We start from the raw sequence: 20,385 nt of genomic DNA, 5'->3' as shown, positions 1-20,385 counted from the left end.
TAGTCAACTTGGTAATTAGATTAATAACAATTGTACATTTTAAATACTAATGTTCGTCATCATCAAAAAGGGGGAGATTGTTGGAACAAAATGTGTTTAACATTACCCTTTGAGAGTTTTGATGATAACAAGGTATTAAAAATTGTCAATTGGATATGCTAATATTTGTTCAAGTGTACAGGACCATAGACAAAAATTTGACATCTTAAATAGGTTTTGGAAGAACAAAAGAGAGCTAAGGAATCAACAAAAAGGAAGCTTGAAGCATCTGAAGAGAAGTGCTCCTGAAGTATAGTGCTCCTGAAGTGGTGATGTCATCAGAAGCAAGTTCATCAGAAGAATCTCATCAGAAGCTGAAGATCACCAGAAGCTGAAGTTCATCAAGAGATGCAAGACTTAAAGCTTCAAAGGTTGTTCAATGGATTTAATCTCGTCTAAGCATTGCAGAAGACTGGAAGAGTGAAGCAACGACTAATTTGAAAGGATTTGAAGGCATTAGATGCTTTTTCTTTAAAGATCATTGACAAAGTACAATTGTACGAAGTGTACAAACACTACATCCACTACTATGTTTGTGTCTCTGCTACAAGACAAGAAAAAACAACTCTGCTTGCATCGATGTTCCTTCACAATTGGAATGGATTTGAAATTGATCCTTCATAGGACAATAACCATATCAGGCAAAAGATCTTTGGTGATTTATCAAAGCTTCAAACGACTCTATTTTGATGTGCTAGCAATTCACAACGTCTCTTTCACACCTCTATATAAAGGGATGAAGACTTGGAGATTGGCAAGGACTCAACAATAATTTACAAGTGCCAAAACTCTGCTAAAATTGTTCTGCATTCAAAAGTTCATTTAGAATTTCTTATCAACTTTCATGTCTTAGAAATTCTAGAGTCTTACGAGTCTGTATCTGATTTGTATTGTGAACACCACTGATTGTATATCAAGTGTTCAACCTCAAACATTTTTCTTTGTAATTCTGTTTGAATTGAAGTCTCTTACAGTTGTGCTTGAGCATTAGAAGTATCTTGATTGTGTTCAGGAGCATAGGAAGTCTCTTGTAGTTGTGCTTGAGCAGTTTGAAGTCTCTTGCTAGTTTTAGTAGTGAGAAGTTGTAATCAGATATTACATTTTAGTGAACTCTCATTGGAAGTGCAAGGGGGACAAGACTACTTCCGGTTTGTGGAAGGAACCTGTATAATAGCTTTATGTCTTTCTTCTCTCTCTGTCTATTTTTATCTGCTGCAAGTTAGTCCTAAACATCACTTCAGAAGTAGAACTCTATCTGCTTCTGATCAGTGTTTTCAGCTTAGGAGTAAACGAAGAAAAAGCTAACAAAATTCAACCCCCTTTCTTGTGGTTTTCTCACCTTCACATTCTTCATGTATGCAATAGTATAAGATAACAACTACGTCTACGTTGGTTATTCTTTATTCAAGGAATGAATTTGAAATTGTTTCGTCATATGACAATAACTAAATCATGCAATAGATCATTGGTGATTATCAAGCTTCAACAACGACTATTTTGATGTGCTGACAATCAACAACGTCTCTTTCACACCTCTATATAAAGGAGTGAAGACTTCAAGATTGAAAAAGAGACTCAACACAATTTTACTACTGCCAAAAATCTGCTGAAATTGTTTCCACATCAAAGTTCACTTCGAATTTCTTATCAACTTTCATATCTTAGAAATTCTAGAGTCGTAAGTTTCTGTATCTGATTTGTATTTGGAACACCACTGATTGTATATCAAGTGTTCAAACCTCAAACATTTTTATGTGTAATTATGTTTGATTAGAAGTCTCTTTATTTTGTGCTTGAGCATAAGAAGTCTCATGCGTGTGTGCTTAAACAAAGGAAACCTCTTGCTTCTGTGCTTACATTATCCGCTGCATAAGACTCTAAACCTTGTTCTAGACTCTGAACTCTATCAGACTCTGAACACTGGACTTAGTTTTAAAAAGAAGAAAAAGCTAACACAATTCAACCCCCCTTCTTGTGTTTTTCTCACCTTCAGTCATTGCCATTGAATCTCGCACAAATCCAATTAGTCATTTTTGTTTTCGAAAATCACTATAAGGAGCCTAAGGGGGCTCATAATAGAGCACCATTTTATACGACAAAAACTATGACTATTGGAAAGAATGCATGATCGTTCATATCCAATCGGTCAACATGGATGTGTGGAATGCCATGACAAAAGGGCGGTATCAACCGCATGTTGTTGCTAACAGTGTCGCCCATGACAAACCAAAAGCCGATTGGAGTTACGATGAAAAAACTAAGGTTCAATACGATTTGAAGGCACGAAACATACTCAACTCTTCTCTTGTAGCGAATGAGTATCATTCGTCTCTCATTGTAAAACCGCTAAGGTTATGTGGGACGCGTTGGAAACTCTTCATGAAGGAACCTACGACATCAAGCAATCGAAAATTAATACTCTCATTCAACAATATGAACTCTTTCACATGGACGATGGTGAATCCTTCTCCTCCATGCAAATGAGGTTCACTAATATTTTTAACCAATTGCAAACTTAGGAAATGACATCTGAAACCAAGATTTCACTATGAGCCCAATATTGAACTAGACAAGGATGACACAATCTATGCCTTGTGTTCAATATATACATAAGGGAAAAAGGTTAATTATACACATAATAATTATCACGGAAAAGTTTTGTTAGTTCACATGACATTCTCGTCACTTGGGTAGCAGCGATGTGTTGCTAGATACCGCTCACTGTTTATAATATTAAATATGTGAATTAATATTATTGCCAACGTTTCAAGAATCTATAGGGTCACACACAAAAGACAGATAGACAAGAGAAATAAATAAGTAAGACTTATTTATAAAAGAATAAGTAGGACTTATTAGTAATTAAATAACTAAGTATGACTTATTATTTAATTTAAGAAAATAGAGAAACAAGGTCCACCGTAAGGTACAATATGTTTAAGTGTTTGGCTTGCTGACCACACAAGTGGTTCAGTAAATAGAACCCTTGTGCTAAAACATGTTCAGTTTTGAAGTGATTAACCTAATTCACAAAAGTGGTGAAACCCTATTCGCCGCTCTCTAAACCTTATTCTCTCTGGATCTCCGTTGAAAATGGCTGGCACCGGTCATCAGAGAAGTTCTGTTCATGTGCACTGAGTAGAGACATCGCTATGTTGCTTTTCTCGTGATCATAAACATTTATGCTACAAAGGTTTTACTCTTCAAGAGGTAAACACATGAATCTTAAAATGTTTAAGAATGTGTTTGATTTGTGATTAATGATTTAACTAAGATTCGATTCAATGGGATTTATTCTGCTGAGAGGATTGAAATTTTGAAAAACCCCTCAATAAATCCCTTCACCGCGCACGTAAGGATCACCGTGCGATCAGAAGGTGCAGCTTCACAGCCGACTAGGTTAAAACGTCCCAACAACGTCATCACTGGTATAATCTACTTAAGATAGCTAAACGCGATATGAATGCTATTTATTATCAAAAAATATAAACAGGTGGATTCAAAGAGTCCTAACGGTTGTTTCCTTTTCTGCAACTAAAAACAGGTAACTTGTTTTGTTGCAAACTATAACACCCTACTTCTAATAAGCAGTAAAACACGCGAATATACGAATATATTCTAGAAATAGACTCTACGTCCTCAAACAAACACAAAACATACATGTATAAATAATCCAGTTCATAACATAGCAGCGGAACATATATATATATATATATATATATATATATATATATATATATATATAGATACATACACACACACCAAGTGAATAACATCACCCATCTTCGAATAATAATACATCTCAATGATCTCAGATACAAACAATATATCAACTCCAAACTACATAATCAACAGAATCCAACGTGCAAATACTATCCTATATCAGAGCCCTAATCTAGACACTTGCATATAAAAAGAGGAACTCTGCTCCTCGGTAACATCAAGCATAAAGTCTAAGCATCCTTCACTCCATCTACCCGTCCGTACGGAAAGGTAGGTGGTAAACCACTGAAGGTTAGCATTACATCATCATAATCCATGGTAAAATAAACAAGAACATTGGAAATGAAAGATACATCCAAGAACGATGAATAACAAATCATACATGTACTTACAAGTATTCACAACATTCATATCATTTAAGGTCATTCAATATCATCATTCCAAGTTCATATCAACAAGTGTATCAAGTACGTATCACAATTTCAACCATGTCAATTAACAATTAACAAATTCAATCATCATGCACAACTCAAATGCATTTCAATTCACCAACAATGTATGCAATGACTCTAGACTCATCTAGATGCATGTGGTACCAAATCGCCTCAAGGTCGTCACCTTTGATGCAACAAAAACAGCGTAATCACCTCAATTGGATATAAAATCCGCAACCATCAGTCATGAATGCATGAACATATTACTCGACTATAATGCATATGTACAGGTTCCTGAAGATACTCCAGAACCTGATCGGATAGCTGAATCTGAAGATAGTCCAGAAGATAAACCAACTTCAAAAGCACAAGATAAAGTTGCTTCTGATGAAGCTCAAGATGGCTCTCAGCAAGCTACTCAATCCAAGAACACATTCAAGTACAAGTCTTCACATCCTGAGGATCAAATCATTGGGAACAAAGAAAGTCCTAGAAGAACAAGATCATATATCAGACAAGAAGAGTCTATGATAGGACTGTTATCAGTGATTGACCCTGCTAGAGTTGATGAAGCACTTTCAAATGATGGATGGAAACTAGCTATGCAGGAAGAGCTTAATCATTTTCAAATAAATGATGTGTGGGATCTGGTACCCAAACCTCAGCAGAAGAACATTATTGGAACAAAATGGGTATTCAAAAATAAGTTGAATGAACAAGGTGAAGTACTCAGGAACAAAGCAAGACTTGTTGCACAAGGTTACAGTCAACAAGAAGGCAATGATTATACTGAAACATTTGCTCCAGTTGCAAGATTGGAAGCAATCAGGTTACTTCTATCCTATGCAGTAAATCATGGCATAATATTATATCAAATGGATGTCAAGAGTGAATTTCTTAATGGAGTCATTGAAGAAGAAGTGTTTGTCAAGAAAACTCCTGGTTTTGACGATCTTAAGCATCCTGACCATGTTTACAAACTTAAGAAATCACTATATGGCTTGAAACAAGCTCACAGAGCTTGGTATGTAAGACTAAGTAATTTCTTGATCAAAAATGATTTTAAAAGAGGCCAGGTTAACACAACACTCTTCAGGAGGACTCTTGAGGTAGACATTCTTGTTGTGCAGATATATGTTGATGATATAATATTTGGTTCTACTAATGCATCTCTTTGGAAGGAATTTTCTAAGTTAATGCAGGATGAATTTGAAATGAGCATGATGGGAGAGTTGAAGTTCTTCCTTGGAATTCAAATCAATCAAAGCAAAGATGGAGTATTTGTTTATCAAACAAAGTATACTAAGCAGCTTCTGAAGAAGTTTAAACTGGAAGATTGTAAAGTGATGAACACTCCAATGCATCCAACCTGCACCTTAAACAAAGAAGATACTGGATCAACAGTAGACCAGAAGTTGTATAGAGGTATGATTGGTTCTTTGTTATACCTCACCGCATCTAGGCCAGATATTTTATTTAGTGTATGCTTCTGTGCAAGATTCCAATCAGATCCTAGAGAATCTCATTTAACTGCTGTTAAGAGAATCTTTAGGTATTTGAAAGGAACAACTAATCTTTGACTCCTCTATAGGAAATCCCTAGATTATCAGTTGGTAGGATTTTGTGATGCTGACTATGCTGGTGATATGATAGAAAGAAAGTCAACAAGTGGCAAATGCCAATTTCTGGGTGATAATCTGATATCATGAGCTAGCAAAAGACAAGCAACTATTGCTATGTCTACAACAGAAGCAGAATACATCTTAGCTGCAAATTGTTGTACAGAACTACTTTGGATGAAACATCAGTTGGAAGACTATCAGATTAATGCTAACAGTATTTCCATTTATTGTGATAATACTGATGCTATTTGTTTGTAAAAGAATCCAATTCTACATTCAAGAGCCAAGCATATTGAAATCAAACACCACTTTATTAGAGACTATGTTCAAAAAGAAATTTTAGATATACAATTCATTGATACTGAACATCAATGTGCTGATATATTTACTTAGTCTTTAACTTTGGAAAGATTTGATTTTATAAAGAAAAATTTGAACATGCACTTTGTGTCGGATTAAATTTGCTTGCTCATAAATAGAAATTTAGGTTCTGAAGTTGTTCAGAAGCTATGGTCCATCAGAAGCTCTTTGTTAAGGTTCTGAGGAAAATATGGTTCTGAAGATGACATCAGCATCTGAACTCCAGAAGCAGGATTTTGTGCTCATAAATAGCAGAGTTAGTGGAAACGTTGGAAGTTACTTTTTAGTAACACTTGTCCCACTAACTTGGCAGTTACTCTGAGAATCTCTGACGTGGCTTAAGTGTATTGGTGTATAACGTAAAAGGGAAACGATGATTTTTAGCTTTGAATACACTATCTCGCGCCCCCTTTGTCATTAATGCTGTGTTTGTTTGTCCCCTACTGAATTGGAAACATTTTACTCAAAACACTTAGACAAATCACACACAACTCACTTCACAACCTACACTTTCCTCTTTTCACAATGTTCTCTACGAAGCAAGTTCGTTTTTATGAATCAAAACCTAGAACCCTAAACCTTCAATCTCAACAATGGCATCCTCAAGTTTTGCTCCAAAAACAAACATGCAAGAAGTAGTTCCAGAATCAACTACTCAAGAGGCTCCTGCGTATGAAATCAGGGGAAGAACTATGTCTTTGGAAGAATGGGAACTCAATGTTCAAACTGAGAATCCTGTAGATTTCACTTCCCTGGCGTATCTTGGCTGCGACATCAGAAGCTACTATGAAGCTCAAAGTCTGATGGATTATTTCATTACATTGAATGGTCCAACCTACACAAACCTGGTTAGATATTTCTGGGTAAGAGCTCAAGTATACGATCGCAAAGCTGCTCAACCAGAAATGGATGAGAAAGTTCTGATTGATCCCACTCTTGCTGGGAATCAAGGAAAGAAATGGGCTTGGAACCTTTTACAGTTACAGAAATTAGGTCAAGCATCATGGGTATTCCTGTTTTCATCTCTCAGGAAGTTATAGCTTTTGTTCTCAGAAGACCATAAGGAGGAAGTTTCACATATGGTATAGACACTAGCAAGAATAGTCCATGGAATGAAGTTGTGAACATGTATATGTTCAATAGAAGCAAGAAAGGGGCTTATTGTGATCTGTCAATGGAGAAGAAGCTGCTCCTGAAGATACAGAATGAGAATTTCCTACCAAAAGGTGGTGCTGGAGATCAACCTTCTTTGGAGCACAGAGTCTTCCTTCATTACTTCATCAAGAAGGAGAGTGCTAATATGCCTAAGTACATCTTCAAGCACATGATCAAAGAGCTCAGGGAAAGTCAAAATAGAAACAGGTGCTGGATTCCTTATGGAAGGTTAATTTCAGAGATTCTTCATCAAGAAGGAATTCTGAAAGTACTTAAGGAGCTCAAAATATTCACTGATGATCAACTTGGTACTGAAACATGCAAAGTGATCAATGGGCAAACACTCAGGAAGACGAAGCTGATAGGAAAAGGAGCTTTCAAGAAGCTTAGAATAGATCTGAAAGAGTCAGATGTTGTATCTGCTCTAATGAATGGGTTTCCTCCAATTTGCAAGCATGATCCTATTGAAGTTCAGATTGACTACACATGGACCATTTTCAAGAAACTGGTAAGACAATCAGGCTATGTGATGTTCCTGAAACCATGTATGGTGGTGCCTTGCCAGTGGCCAAGAGCAGGAAGATCAAAAGGAAAGCTCTCACTGATGACATGCTGTCATTACGTAATTTTTAGGACTTATTGTGACATTTTGATAGAGTTCTCATGCAATCTATACTGTTTTGGAGTGCAAAAAGCTGAAATATTGAAGTCTGTTTGAAGCAAATCACGCCACGTCAATTTCAAGCCGTGCTGTGATTTTTGAAGCGAAATTACAACCTCCCTGTTTGAGGGAAATCGCGGCACGCCTATATACATGGCGGGGAGCGATTTTGATGGGTCAGGCCCAAGACTTCTATAAATACTGCACTCAATCTGAAGAACAAGGGTTACGATTTTGGAGAGCAAAGTGCGATTTTGAGACATCAGAGACGGCTAAAAGGGCGATTTCTTCAACCTTTTACCAATTCATGTATGTTTTAATTATTTCATTGATTATGCTATTTGTAAACTCGATTATGAGTAGCTAAATCTCTTAGAGATTAGATCCGAGATGAATCTTTGTAACTCTAATTGACACATGTTGCTGTGAAACTCTATTTGTTTATGAATTCAATTCTAGTTTATTCAATTCAATTGTTATTAATGCTTTTTATATCTTGATCACATATAACTTGATTTTGTGAGAACGAATGACCACTGACCATGACTTTTGACTTAGACCTAATTGAATTGTTCTAATAAACAGGGTTAGTCTAGGAATAGATAATCGTTTGTTAGTGATAATAGGTTAACGTTCGGTAAAACCTTCAAGAATTATTAGACCACCTAAGGAATTAGGGCTGTAGTTTGAGAAGAGGGTCCTAACTCAAGGGATTGATTAGAGCTATTTTGTTAATCATCGTAAATTAGAAGAGGATTCATAACAAATAGGTGCAGTAGACCAATTAGGGGAACTTAGAGGATTCGACGGATCTAATCTCATCTTTCTCATATTTTCTTAATCAAATCTTTATTTTCTGTTACTTTATTTAATTAAAATCAAACCAAATCTACTGCCTAGTGGCAAAACAAAACAAATTTTATACATCCTATTTTTATAACGCAATTGAATTATTGAAGTTAAAAACAGTCCTCGTGGGATCGATATTTTTACTACTTCGATAGTATTTGGTGCACTTGCCAAACGTCTATCAAGTTTTTGGCGCAGTTGCCGGGGACTGTTGATTTATTTCAACAAGGCAATTACGTTATAATCTAGGGTTTTTGCAATTTAATTTTCTGTTTTTAATTTTTTTCATTTTTCTGTTTCAGTATTCATTTGATTACTCTTTATCGTGCAGCGCTACTAAGGTATTTTGCTGTTTATGCGAGGTAAACAGAGCTCTGACGACTTAGAGTACGATCCGGAAATTGAAAGAACTGCTAGAGCAGTTCGGAAAGCTGTCTGGCTGCAAAGGTTATCTCATTTCGTTCCACCGGGTGTTCGAGAACAAGTACCGGAGCCACTCTCAACTGAATCTGAAACGATCTCTTCTCCTAAATCTGCAACTATGGAAGGTGAAGGAGTTGTACCACCGAGACCTAAGCTAGGAGACTATGGGTTAGCAACTCATCGCGATCAACTGACCCACACTTTTCAACCAGCTAACCCCGTTGCTTTTGACATCAAGACAACTGTCCTCAACGGTTTGAGGGACAAGCAATTCGATGGGACTGAAGCTATGAGTCCTCATGAACACTTGAGCCGCTTTGCTGAAACTTGCGAGTTTTGTGTGCAACCAGCCACCGTGACTGAAGCACAAAAGAAACTAAGGCTATTTCCTTTCACCTTGACGGGAAGAGCAAAAGATTGGTTGCTAACAATACCAAATGGGACTGTCCAAACATGGGAAGAGTTAGAGCTGAAGTTCTTGGAGAAATATTTCCCTATGTCTAAATATTGGGAAAAGAAGATGGAGATCTCTAACTTCAAGCAAGGAGAAGGTGAATCATTGTATGATGCTTGGGAGCGATTCAACTTGCTTCTTAAGAGATGTCCTAATCATGAGTTCACCGAGAAACAATACCTCCAAATCTTCACTGAGGGGGTAACACCAAACACTAGGATGTTCTTAGATGCTTCGGCGGGAGGTAATCTCAAGAGCAAAACTGATCATGAAGTCCAAGCTTTAATCGAGAACATGGCTAGAAATGAGTATCGTGCTGAAGCTAAGAGAGAAAGAGGAGTGTTTGGGGTTAGTGAACAAACTGCTATCCTTGCTAACCAAGCAGCTATGAATAAACAGATCGAAGCTCTAACTAAGGAGTTTCAAGGCTTCACTTTGGCTCACAAGCAACAAAAAGTGGCTGCAATCAAGTGTGATCTATGTGGTGAAGAACATCCCAATGGTGAATGTGTACCAGAAGGTTCTAGTGAAGAAGCTAACTACATGGGAGGATATCAAAGGAAAAATCAGTACTACACTCCAGGAATCAACAAGCATCCCAATCTAAGCTACTCGAATAACAACGCTTTGAATTCTCAGATGCTTACTCCTCCTCAACAACAACAAAGAAAGCCATCAGCTCTTGAGGAAACAATGATGAACTTCATGAAGATGACTCAAGGCAACTTTGAAGAGATGAAGAAAAGTCAAGAAGTTGAAAGAAAGAACAATGAAGCTTCTAGGAAGATGCTTGAAACTCAATTGGGGCAATTAGCTAAGCAATTGGCTAAACAAAACAAAGGCGGATTCTCAGGTAACACGAAAGACAACCCTAAGAATGAGTCCTGTAATGCTATTGAATTGAGGAGCAAAAAGGTTTTGACACCTTTAGTTCCAAAAGCTCCAAAGAAGGTTGATGATGTAGTTGAGGTGGAGGAGAATGGTGTAGTTGAAAAAAATGATGAGGGTGTAGTTGAAAAAGAAGATGATCATGGAGTAGTTGAAAACGAAAGGAAGAAAAAAATAGAGGGAGAAAAAAGTGAGAAGTTAATTGATGAAGATTCAATTTTGAGGAAGTCGAAGAGTCAAATCTTGAAAGATGGAGATAAACCACAAGTTGTTCCATCATATGTGAAGCTTCCATACCCTCATCTTTCCAAGAAGAAAGAAAAGGATGAAGGTCAATTCAAGAAGTTCATGCAACTATTCTCACAACTTCAGGTGAATATTCCTTTCGGTGAAGCTCTCGATCAAATGTCGTTGTATGCTAAGTTCATGAAAGACTTGTTAACCAAACGAAGGAAACCTAAGGATGATGAGAACATAGGACTTTCTGAGAATTGTAGTGCTATTCTTCAAAAGAAGCTGCCACCTAAGCTGAAGGATCCTGGTGATTTCACTATCCCTTGTTCAATTGGACCGGTAGACATTGGAAGAGCTTTATGTGACTTGGGAGCAAGTATCAACGTGATGCCTCTTTCAATGATGAAGAAGCTTAAGTATGGGGAACCAAAACCAACAAGAATGACCATTACTTTAGCTGATCGGTCAATCTCTTATCCTTTCGGTGTGCTTGAAGATGTGCTAGTCAAGGTTAATGACTTGGTGTTCCCAGCAGATTTTGTGATCTTAGATATGGCTGAAGATGAAGAAATGCCACTCATTCTTGGAAGACCTTTCCTTGAAACTGGACATGCTTTGATTGATATTGAGAAGGGAGAGATTATGTTGAGGTTCCACAAGGAGCAAGTTGTGTTTAACATATTTGAGGCAATGAAGCACAAAGATGAAAATCCCAAGTGTTACCGGATTGATGTTATTGAAGAAATAGTTGAGGATGATTCTTATGAACCTCAACCAACATAACCTCTTGAACGTATAATCATGAACTCTATAGCAATTTGTGAGGATGATAAAGATCTTGAAGTAAGTGATTGTGTCAAGCAAATTGAAGCAAGCAAGCAAGAGTTGGGACCGGTAAAAATGGAAGAACTAAAGGGTAAGTACTCTATGGAAGCTCCCACTTTGAATGGAGAAGGAGAGAAAAATCCAGAATTAAAAGAACTCCCTTCTCACTTGAAGTATGTTTTTCTCACCAAAGATGCATCTAAACCAGTAATCATCAGCAATACCTTGACACCTTTGGAAGAAAAAAAATTAATGAGGGTGTTAAGAGACAATCAAGGAGCTTTGGGGTGGAACATTTCTGATTTGAAGGGTATTAGTCCACCTTATTGCATGCACAAAATACACATGGAGGCTGAATACAAACCGGTGGTTCAACCTCAAAGGAGACTTAACCCAACAATGAAGGAAGTAGTGAAGAAAGAGGTGCTGAAGTTACTAGATGCAGGTATGATCTACCCTATCTCAGATAGCTCATGGGTAAGTCCAGTTCACGTGGTACCCAAGAAAGGAGGAATGACGGTGGTGGCAAATGAAAAAAATGAATTGATACCCACCCGCACCGTCACTGGTTGGAGAATGTGTATAGACTACCGGAGGTTGAATACCGCAACAAGAAAGGACCACTTTCCATTACCATTCATGGATCAAATGATTGAGAGATTGGCTGGCCAAGCCTTTTATTGCTTCTTGGATGGGTATTCGGGGTATAATCAAATTGCAGTGGCTCCGGAAGATCAAGAAAAGACTGCCTTCACTTGTCCATTTGGAGTGTTTGCTTATCGAAGGATGCCCTTTGGGCTGTGTAATGCGCCGGCGACCTTTCAAAGGTGTATGCTCTCCATCTTCTCTGATATGATAGAGAAGAACATTGAGGTATTTATGGACGACTTTTCTGTTTTTGGTAAGTCCTTTGATCAATGCTTGTTCCATTTAAATGATGTACTTAAAAGATGCACCGAAACTAACCTTGTTTTGAATTGGGAAAAATGTCATTTTATGGTAACTGAAGGTATAGTTTTGGGGCATAAAATAAGTGCTAAAGGCATTGAGGTGGACCAAGCCAAGATAGAGGTTATAGAGAAACTTCCTCCACCCGTTAATGTTAAAGGAGTGAGGAGTTTCTTGGGGCATGCCGATTTCTATCGGCGTTTCATAAAAGACTTTTCAAAAATTTCCAAACCCCTCTGTAACCTCTTGGTCAAAGAAAACGAGTTTAATTTTGATTCTGAATGTCTAAATGCTTTTTCTTTGATTAAAAACAAGTTGGTGACTGCACCAATAATCATTGCACCCGATTGGGATTTACCTTTTGAACTTATGTGTGATGCAAGTGATTATGCTGTTGGTGCAGTCCTAGGCCAACGCAAGAACAAATTTTTCCATGCAATTTACTATGCAAGCAAGGTTTTAAATGTAAATCAAGTTAACTATTCCACCACTGAAAAGGAATTGCTTGCTGTAATCTTTGCGTTGGAAAAATTTCGTTCTTATCTAATAGGCTCCAAAGTCATTGTTTTTACAGATCATGCAGCTCTTGAATATCTCTTAACAAAAAGGGATTCAAAGCCTCGACTGTTGAGGTGGATCCTATTATTTCAAGAATTTGATCTTGAGATTCGTGACAAGAAGGGAGTCGAGAACGTGGTAGCTGACCACCTCTCAAGGCTGGAGAATGATGAGGTGACAAAGAAGGAGAAGGCCATCAAGGCCGAGTTCCCAGATGAACAGCTGTTTGCTGTTGGAGAAAGACCTTGGTTTGCTGACATGGCAAACTTTAAGGCCGGTAACATAGTTCCTGATGATATGACCTATCCTCAGAGGAAAAAGTTCTTCAAAGATGCAAACCACTACTTGTGGGATGACCCTTATCTGTTTAAGGTAGGTATTGACGGTTTGATTAGACGTTGTGTTGCAGGTGAGGAAGCACATAGTATCATGTGGCACTGCCATAGCTCAGCTTATGGAGGCCACCATAGTGGAGAAAGAACAGCTGCAAAAATTTTGCAAAGTGGATTCTGGTGGCCCACCCTTTTCAAAGATTGCCACGACTTTGTCACAAGATGTGACAGATGCCAAAGGACAGGTAACATATCAAAGAGGAATGAAATGCCCCTAAAAGGAATCATTGAAGTTGAACCATTTTACTGTTGGGGTATTGATTTTATGGGACCATTCCCTTCCTCTTACTCTTATCTCCATATTCTAGTCTGTGTTGATTATGTCACAAAGTGGGTTGAAGCGATACCATGTGTTGCTAATGATGCCAAAACGGTTGTCAACTTCCTTCAAAAGAATATTTTCACTAGGTTTGGAACCCTTAGAGTATTGATCAGTGATGGGGGGAAGCATTTTTGCAATAATTTTCTTGAAAATGTGCTCAAAAAGTATAACATTAAGCACAAAGTTGCAACTCCCTATCACCCACAAACTAGTGGTTAAGCAGAGGTTTCAAACCGACAGCTGAAACAGATTCTGGAGAAGACAGTGGCGTCAAATAGAAAAGATTGGTCTAGAAAATTAGATGACGCACTGTGGGCATATAGGACAGCCTTTAAGACCCATCTTGGGTTTTCACCCTATCAGCTAGTCTATGGGAAGGCATGTCATCTTCCAGTCGAGCTAGAACATAAAGCTTATTGGGCCATTAAGGCCTTAAATTTTGATCAAGTAGCCGCTGGTAAGAAAAGAATTTTGAAACTTAATGAACTTGAGGAGATGAGGCTTAGAGCGTATGAAAATGCGCTCATCTATAAAGCCAAGACAAAAAGGTATCATGACAAAAACTTAGTGCCTATGGATATTAACTGTGGACAACTAGTTTTGTTGTATAATTCCAGGTTGAAGCTGTTTCCTGGGAAGCTCAAGTCAAAATGGTCTGGACCATTCTTGGTCAAAAGTGTGTCACCATATGGAGCTGTTGAACTAGTGACACCTGAAGGAGATCGAAGTTTCAAAGTGAATGGGCAAAGAGTTAAACCATACCTAGGTGGCGACCTACCAAAACAAAGGGTGGGACTCATTCTGAAGGACCTCTAAGGATCCTTAGCAGTCAAGCTAGTGACAATAAAGAAGCGCTGAGTGGGAGGCAACTTACTAGATTTACTTTGTTTTCAATTCATTATATTTATTTATTTTCTTTTTATGTCAAAGTCCATTGAACTTATTTCCCTATTGTAATTGCTCTTGCAATTGTTTAATTAATGAATTTGTTTTGTTTCATGTGACCTATTCCAGTTTAGTAACAGTTGTTTGATGAAACGGTATTCCAAAAGTTCTAAAGAAGGGGTGACTTGATTCAAAGGCGAAGTGTACGGCGTTGCTAGGTAGTCACATACTCCCAGAAATCTCAGCCATAAGGTTCATTGCCAAATTTTGTTTTTCAATTTACTTATATTTAGATTAGTTTTCCATGCAACTACATTTCTAGAACTTGCATCGTTTCTCTATTATTGATTGGTCTTTGTTAATTACACACTGAGGCAAAAGTGCTTGGTCCTGTGAGCCTTTTTGAAGCCTACCCTGTTTTTTTTAATTTGTTGAAATTATCCTTTCTTAACCAATTGTGAGCCGGTAGGATTAGAAATTTTTGTTCGGTGACAAACTACATTACAAGCCTAGAGACCTTTAGGACTTGTCCCTTAATGTATTTTCTGAGTTAAGGCATTGTAGAATGTTGCTAAAGATTAAGTTTGGGGTTGCTTTTGGAATTTGCAACCTACTAAGTTTGGGGTGGGGGTACTAGAGAACAAGTGATGAAAAATGAAAAAGAATGAAAAACATACACACAAAAATAGGTGTATCAAAAAAAAAAAAGATGAAAGAAATTGAAAAAGGGGCACACAATGTCATATCCGAGTAACTTCAAACTCGATGTGTCCCAAGCTTTTGATAAAGTTATTAAAAATGTTTTCTAGGTACCTAAGTTTTGTTTCAAATAGGGATTGGGGGATTGAATCTTGTTTTACACTTGTAGGAATGCCTAACTCAAATTTTGTGTAGCCTACTTATCCAAATATATCCCACCTTTCACCTAAGCCCCGTTATAACCCTAAAGACCTCAAAAGTGTGTAATGATATTGACTTTGATTGATGTTTAGAAACTTTTCAAGCGTATGGTAATATGTAGACTTGCATGTCGACTGGTAGAACCCTATTTCAATTTGATGCGAGGAGTTGTGAATTGGTGGATGCGAACAAGTCAAACTAGCTCATCTTTAGCTAGAAGGAGAATGAACTTTTGGGTACTATCGTTTTATCAGGTAACTGTTATTTTACTGTCGTTTGTCACTGTTGCAAGCAAATTCCTTGAGGACAAGGAATGGTTTAAGTTTGGGGTTGTGATGACATGCTGTCATTACGTAATTTTTAGGACTTATTGTGACATTTTGATAGAATTCTCATGCAATCTATACTGTTCTGGAGTGCAAAAAGCTGAAATATTGAAGTCTGTTTGAAGCAAATCGCACCACGCCAATTTCATGCCGTGCTGCGATTTTTGAAGCGAAATTACAACCTCCCTGTTTGAGGGACATTTTTATGGGTCAGGCCCAAGACTTCTATAAATACTGCACTCAATCTGAAGAACAAGGGTTACGATTTTGGAGAGCAAAGTGCAATTTTGAGACATCGGAGACGGCTAGAAGGGCGATTTCTTCAACCTTTTACGAATTCATGTATGTTTTAATCATTTCATTGATTATGCTATTTGTAAACTCGATTATGAGTAGCTAAATCTCTTAGAGATTAGATCCGAGATGAATCTTTGTAACCCTAATTGACACATGTTGCTGTGAAACTCTATTTGTTTATGAATTCAATTATAGTTTATTCAATTCAATTGTTCTTAATGCTTTTTATATCTTGATCACATATAACTTGATTTTGTGAGAACGAATGACCACTGACCATGACTTTCGACTTAGACCTAATTGAATTGTTCTAATAAACAGGGTTAGTCTAGGAATAGATAATCGTTTGTTAGTGATAATAGGTTAACGTTCGGTAAAACCTTCAAGAATTATTAGATCACCTAAGGAATTAGGGGCTGTAGTTTGAGAAGAGGGTCCTAACTCAAGGGATTGATTAGGCCTATTTTGTTAATCATCGTAAATTAGAAGAGGATTCATAACAAATAGGTGCAGTAGACCAATTAGGGGAACTTAGAGGATTCGACGGATCTGATCTCATCTTTCTCATATTTTCTTAATCAAATCTTTATTTTCTGTTACTTGATTTAATTAAAATCAAACCAAATCTACTGCCTAGTGGCAAAACAAAACAAATTTTATACATCCTATTTTTATAACGCAATTGAATTATTGAAGTTAAAAACAGTCCTCGTGGGATCGATATTTTTACTACTTCGATAGTATTTGGTGCACTTGCCAAACGTCTATCACTCACTAAGGAAGAGTATTTGGATGATGCTCCTGAAAAGCCTAAGAAGAAGAGAGCTAAGAAGGAGACGGCCTCTGTAAAAGTGAATGAAGTTGGTCCTGAAGTACCAACTATTCAACAAGAAGTTCAGGACCTGGATACTGATACGGTCTTGAACAAAAGAACCAGAAGTGGTAAAGCTGCTGCAACTTCACAATCTGCTCCTGATCAACCTTCTATGCCAAAGAAGAAGAGAAAGACAGCTTTGCGAAAGTTGAAGGAATCAAGTTACGTAGAAGAAGATCAAATTGCAGGTGCTACTGATCTCGTTACAAGAGAAGTGAAGAAGAAGAAAATTGAAGATGCTGCTGCACTTGAGAAGATAAGGGAACTTGCAAAGGGAATTGAAGTCCCCGTATCAAGCATAACAAAGGAAGATGGTGGTACTTTTGCACAACAAGTTGTTCAACCTACTGAAGAAGTGCAAGAACTGGTGACTTCAGAAGCTGGAAGTTTACTGATGATTTCTGGTGAGAAGGCTGCTGAAGAAGCTCAGGAGGATGAAGCTGCTGGTTCAGGAGCTGCTGCTCCATAAGCTGATGAAGGTAATCCTGATTCTCCACACATTGATAATGTTATAGTAGTAGAATCTGATTCAACCCCCATATCCTCTCAATCGGCCTCATCTTCTTCAGACATGGATGATGTTCCTTTGAACAAAGTCTATGAAAATCTACATAAAGCTTTATCCCCATCATCATCCACCAAACTCCACAAAAAGCCTACTGATAACACCCATCATGTACCCAAAAATTCAAACATTAATGAAAGAATCATTGGTCTGTCTTAAATGAAAGCAGACTTTTGCAATCGACTACCCATTAACCATCCTTTAAAACCACCTATGATTGAACCTTTAAGTTTTGTTCCTGTTGATGCAGAGATGATAGATGAACATGTAGGTTCTGAGTCTTCAAACCTTAATGCTGAATCATCATCTCATCCATCTTCAACTACCCAAACCTAAGGAAGATCTGTCCTAGAGAATCTAGGCAGTCACTACTCAGGTGAACTACCAAGTGTTGAGCCCAACTTACAGAGAGCCTTTGAAGTAGCTTCTATGGAAGTTTCTTTAGAAAGCCCCTGTCATCAAGCACCAAACTTACAAATGGCCTTAACAACCTGCCCAATTGTCTATACCCCTGAACATGTTGTTCCTGAACTTTCTGTTCCTGAACAACTTGTTCATGAACAAACTGAATCTCTTTCTATTCCTGAAACCGTCAGTGAACATGATTTTATGATCACATCAGAAGCTTCTGATGTTGAGGTTGAGCAATCAAACTCTTCCTCTATTGAAGTTGTAAACTCTGTTCCTGATCAACCCTCAGAGACCTTTGTTCAAACTCCAACCTCCACAAATGACCAACCTTCATCATCCAACTTAGCCATTCAACCTTGTGCTCCTGCCAAAACAAATGTCCCTTTTCCACCCACATTGTTTCTAGATTCTACTATTCTAGCAGATGTGTGTGAGAATATTTTCCAGGAGCTGAATAATATGGTTCAAGCAAGGAATGATTTAATTCATAAGGAGAGCTATGAGAAGCTTTGGAAGAGATTGAAAGAGAGAGTAAATTTTGTCTTGACTGAGCTTCAGAGAACTTGTACGGATGCTTAAGACTCTGCTCAACAAAAGCTTCAAGATTCGCTAAAAGGAGTTGATAGCAATCTATAAGAAGTGAAAGTTCTAAGAACTTGGGTGCAAAATCCTTTATGCTTAAGAGAAAGGAATGCTACTGACTTCATTCCTACTGGTGTGCATCCCAAGGAGTTGGACTTAACTTGGTTGATCAAGGTTAACTTCAAATCATCCTCTACTATCTTGGATTTGATATAAAGAAATGTTGATTTGGAAAGAGAAAATAAGAAGCTGAAGAAAGAACTCATGGGACAGAAGCTAGTTTTGCTTGAATACAAGTCATCCACTGAAGCTAAGTTGGAAGAAGCAAGAGTGAAAGAAGAAAATTTGATCAAGAGCAATGAAGATTTCAAGAAGGAAATGAAGCAACAGCAAGAAGAGACAAACAAGATGCTGAAACAGATGATTGATTTGTTTAACAAACAAGCCAAACCTTAGTTGCACACATTATCTTTTAGCTTGTTTAGTTTTTCTCTTAAGTTTCTTTGTTTCATATCTTCTGAACTTATTGTGCTTCTGACTTCAATTTTGCATCTGATCTTATTGTGCTTCTGAACAAGTTTTTGCGCTACTGGTCAATTATTTTGCTTCTGAACTTAGTTCTTGCATTATTATGTTTATGCTTCTAATTTTTTTTTAATGCTCTGATATATATTTTGTGATTATAGAATTTTTCTCACTGTCTTTTTCTCAACTCTTTCTTTTTGTCTTTAGTTTTTATACTTTTTGTTGATGAAAAAAGGGGGAGTAGATGTATAGTATTTATAGGCTCTGAGCCCCATTAATTTAATTTTAATCACGTTAAATTAATAGGACCTTCTTCTTATCTCTTAGTCTATTAATGTGAGATTATTCTGAGTGATATTTCGTTCTTAATGATGAATTTAATTAACATGGATAGAACTTAGGGGGAGCTTACAAACCTCACCTTAAAATACTATTAGACTCAGGGGGAGCTTAAAAACCTCAAACCCTTATAGTCAACTTGGTAATTAGATTAATAACAATTGTACATTTTAAATACTAATGTTTGTCATCATCAAAAAGGGGGAGATTGTTGGAACAAAATGTGTTTAACATTACCCTTTGAGAGTTTTGATGATAACAAGGTATTAAAAATTGTCAATTGGATATGCTAATATTTGTTCAAGTGTACAAGACCATAGACAAAAATTTGACATCTTAAATAGGTTTTGGAAGAACAAAAGAGAGCTAAGGAATCAACAAAAAGGAAGCTTGAAGCATCTGAAGAGAAGTGCTCTTGAAGTATAGTGCTCCTGAAGTGGTGATGTCATCAGAAGCAAGTTCATCAGAAGAATCTCATCAGAAGCTGAAGATCACCAGAAGCTGAAGTTCATCAGGAGATGCAAGACTTAAAGATTCAAAGGTTGTTCAATGGATTTAATCTCGTCTAAGCATTGCAGAAGACTGGAAGAGTGAAGCAACGACTAATTTGAAAGGATTTAAAGGCATTAGATGCTTTTTCTTTAAAGAGCATTGACAAAGTTAAATTGAACGAAGTGTACAAACACTACCTCCACTACTCTGTTTGTGTCTCTGCTACAAGACAAGAAAAACAACTCGGCCTGCATCAATGTTCCTTCACAATTGGAATGGATTTGAAATTGATCCTTCATAGG

General features: G+C 37.3%; 1 pseudogene; it reads left to right on the top strand.

The window, feature by feature from the left end:
• Window positions 1–6,771: 6,771 nt before the first annotated feature.
• Window positions 6,772–7,966, top strand: LOC146915579 (uncharacterized; annotated as a pseudogene).
• The last annotated feature ends 12,419 nt before the right edge of the window (window positions 7,967–20,385 follow it).

Source organism: Medicago sativa, chromosome 6, assembly GCF_051527215.1.
Source record: "Medicago sativa cultivar Bolivia chromosome 6, Bolivia_mono, whole genome shotgun sequence".
Taxonomy (NCBI): Eukaryota; Viridiplantae; Streptophyta; class Magnoliopsida; order Fabales; family Fabaceae; genus Medicago; species Medicago sativa.
The sequence above is the reverse complement of the archived record's forward strand: the minus strand, read 5'-3'. Positions and strand labels throughout refer to the sequence as shown.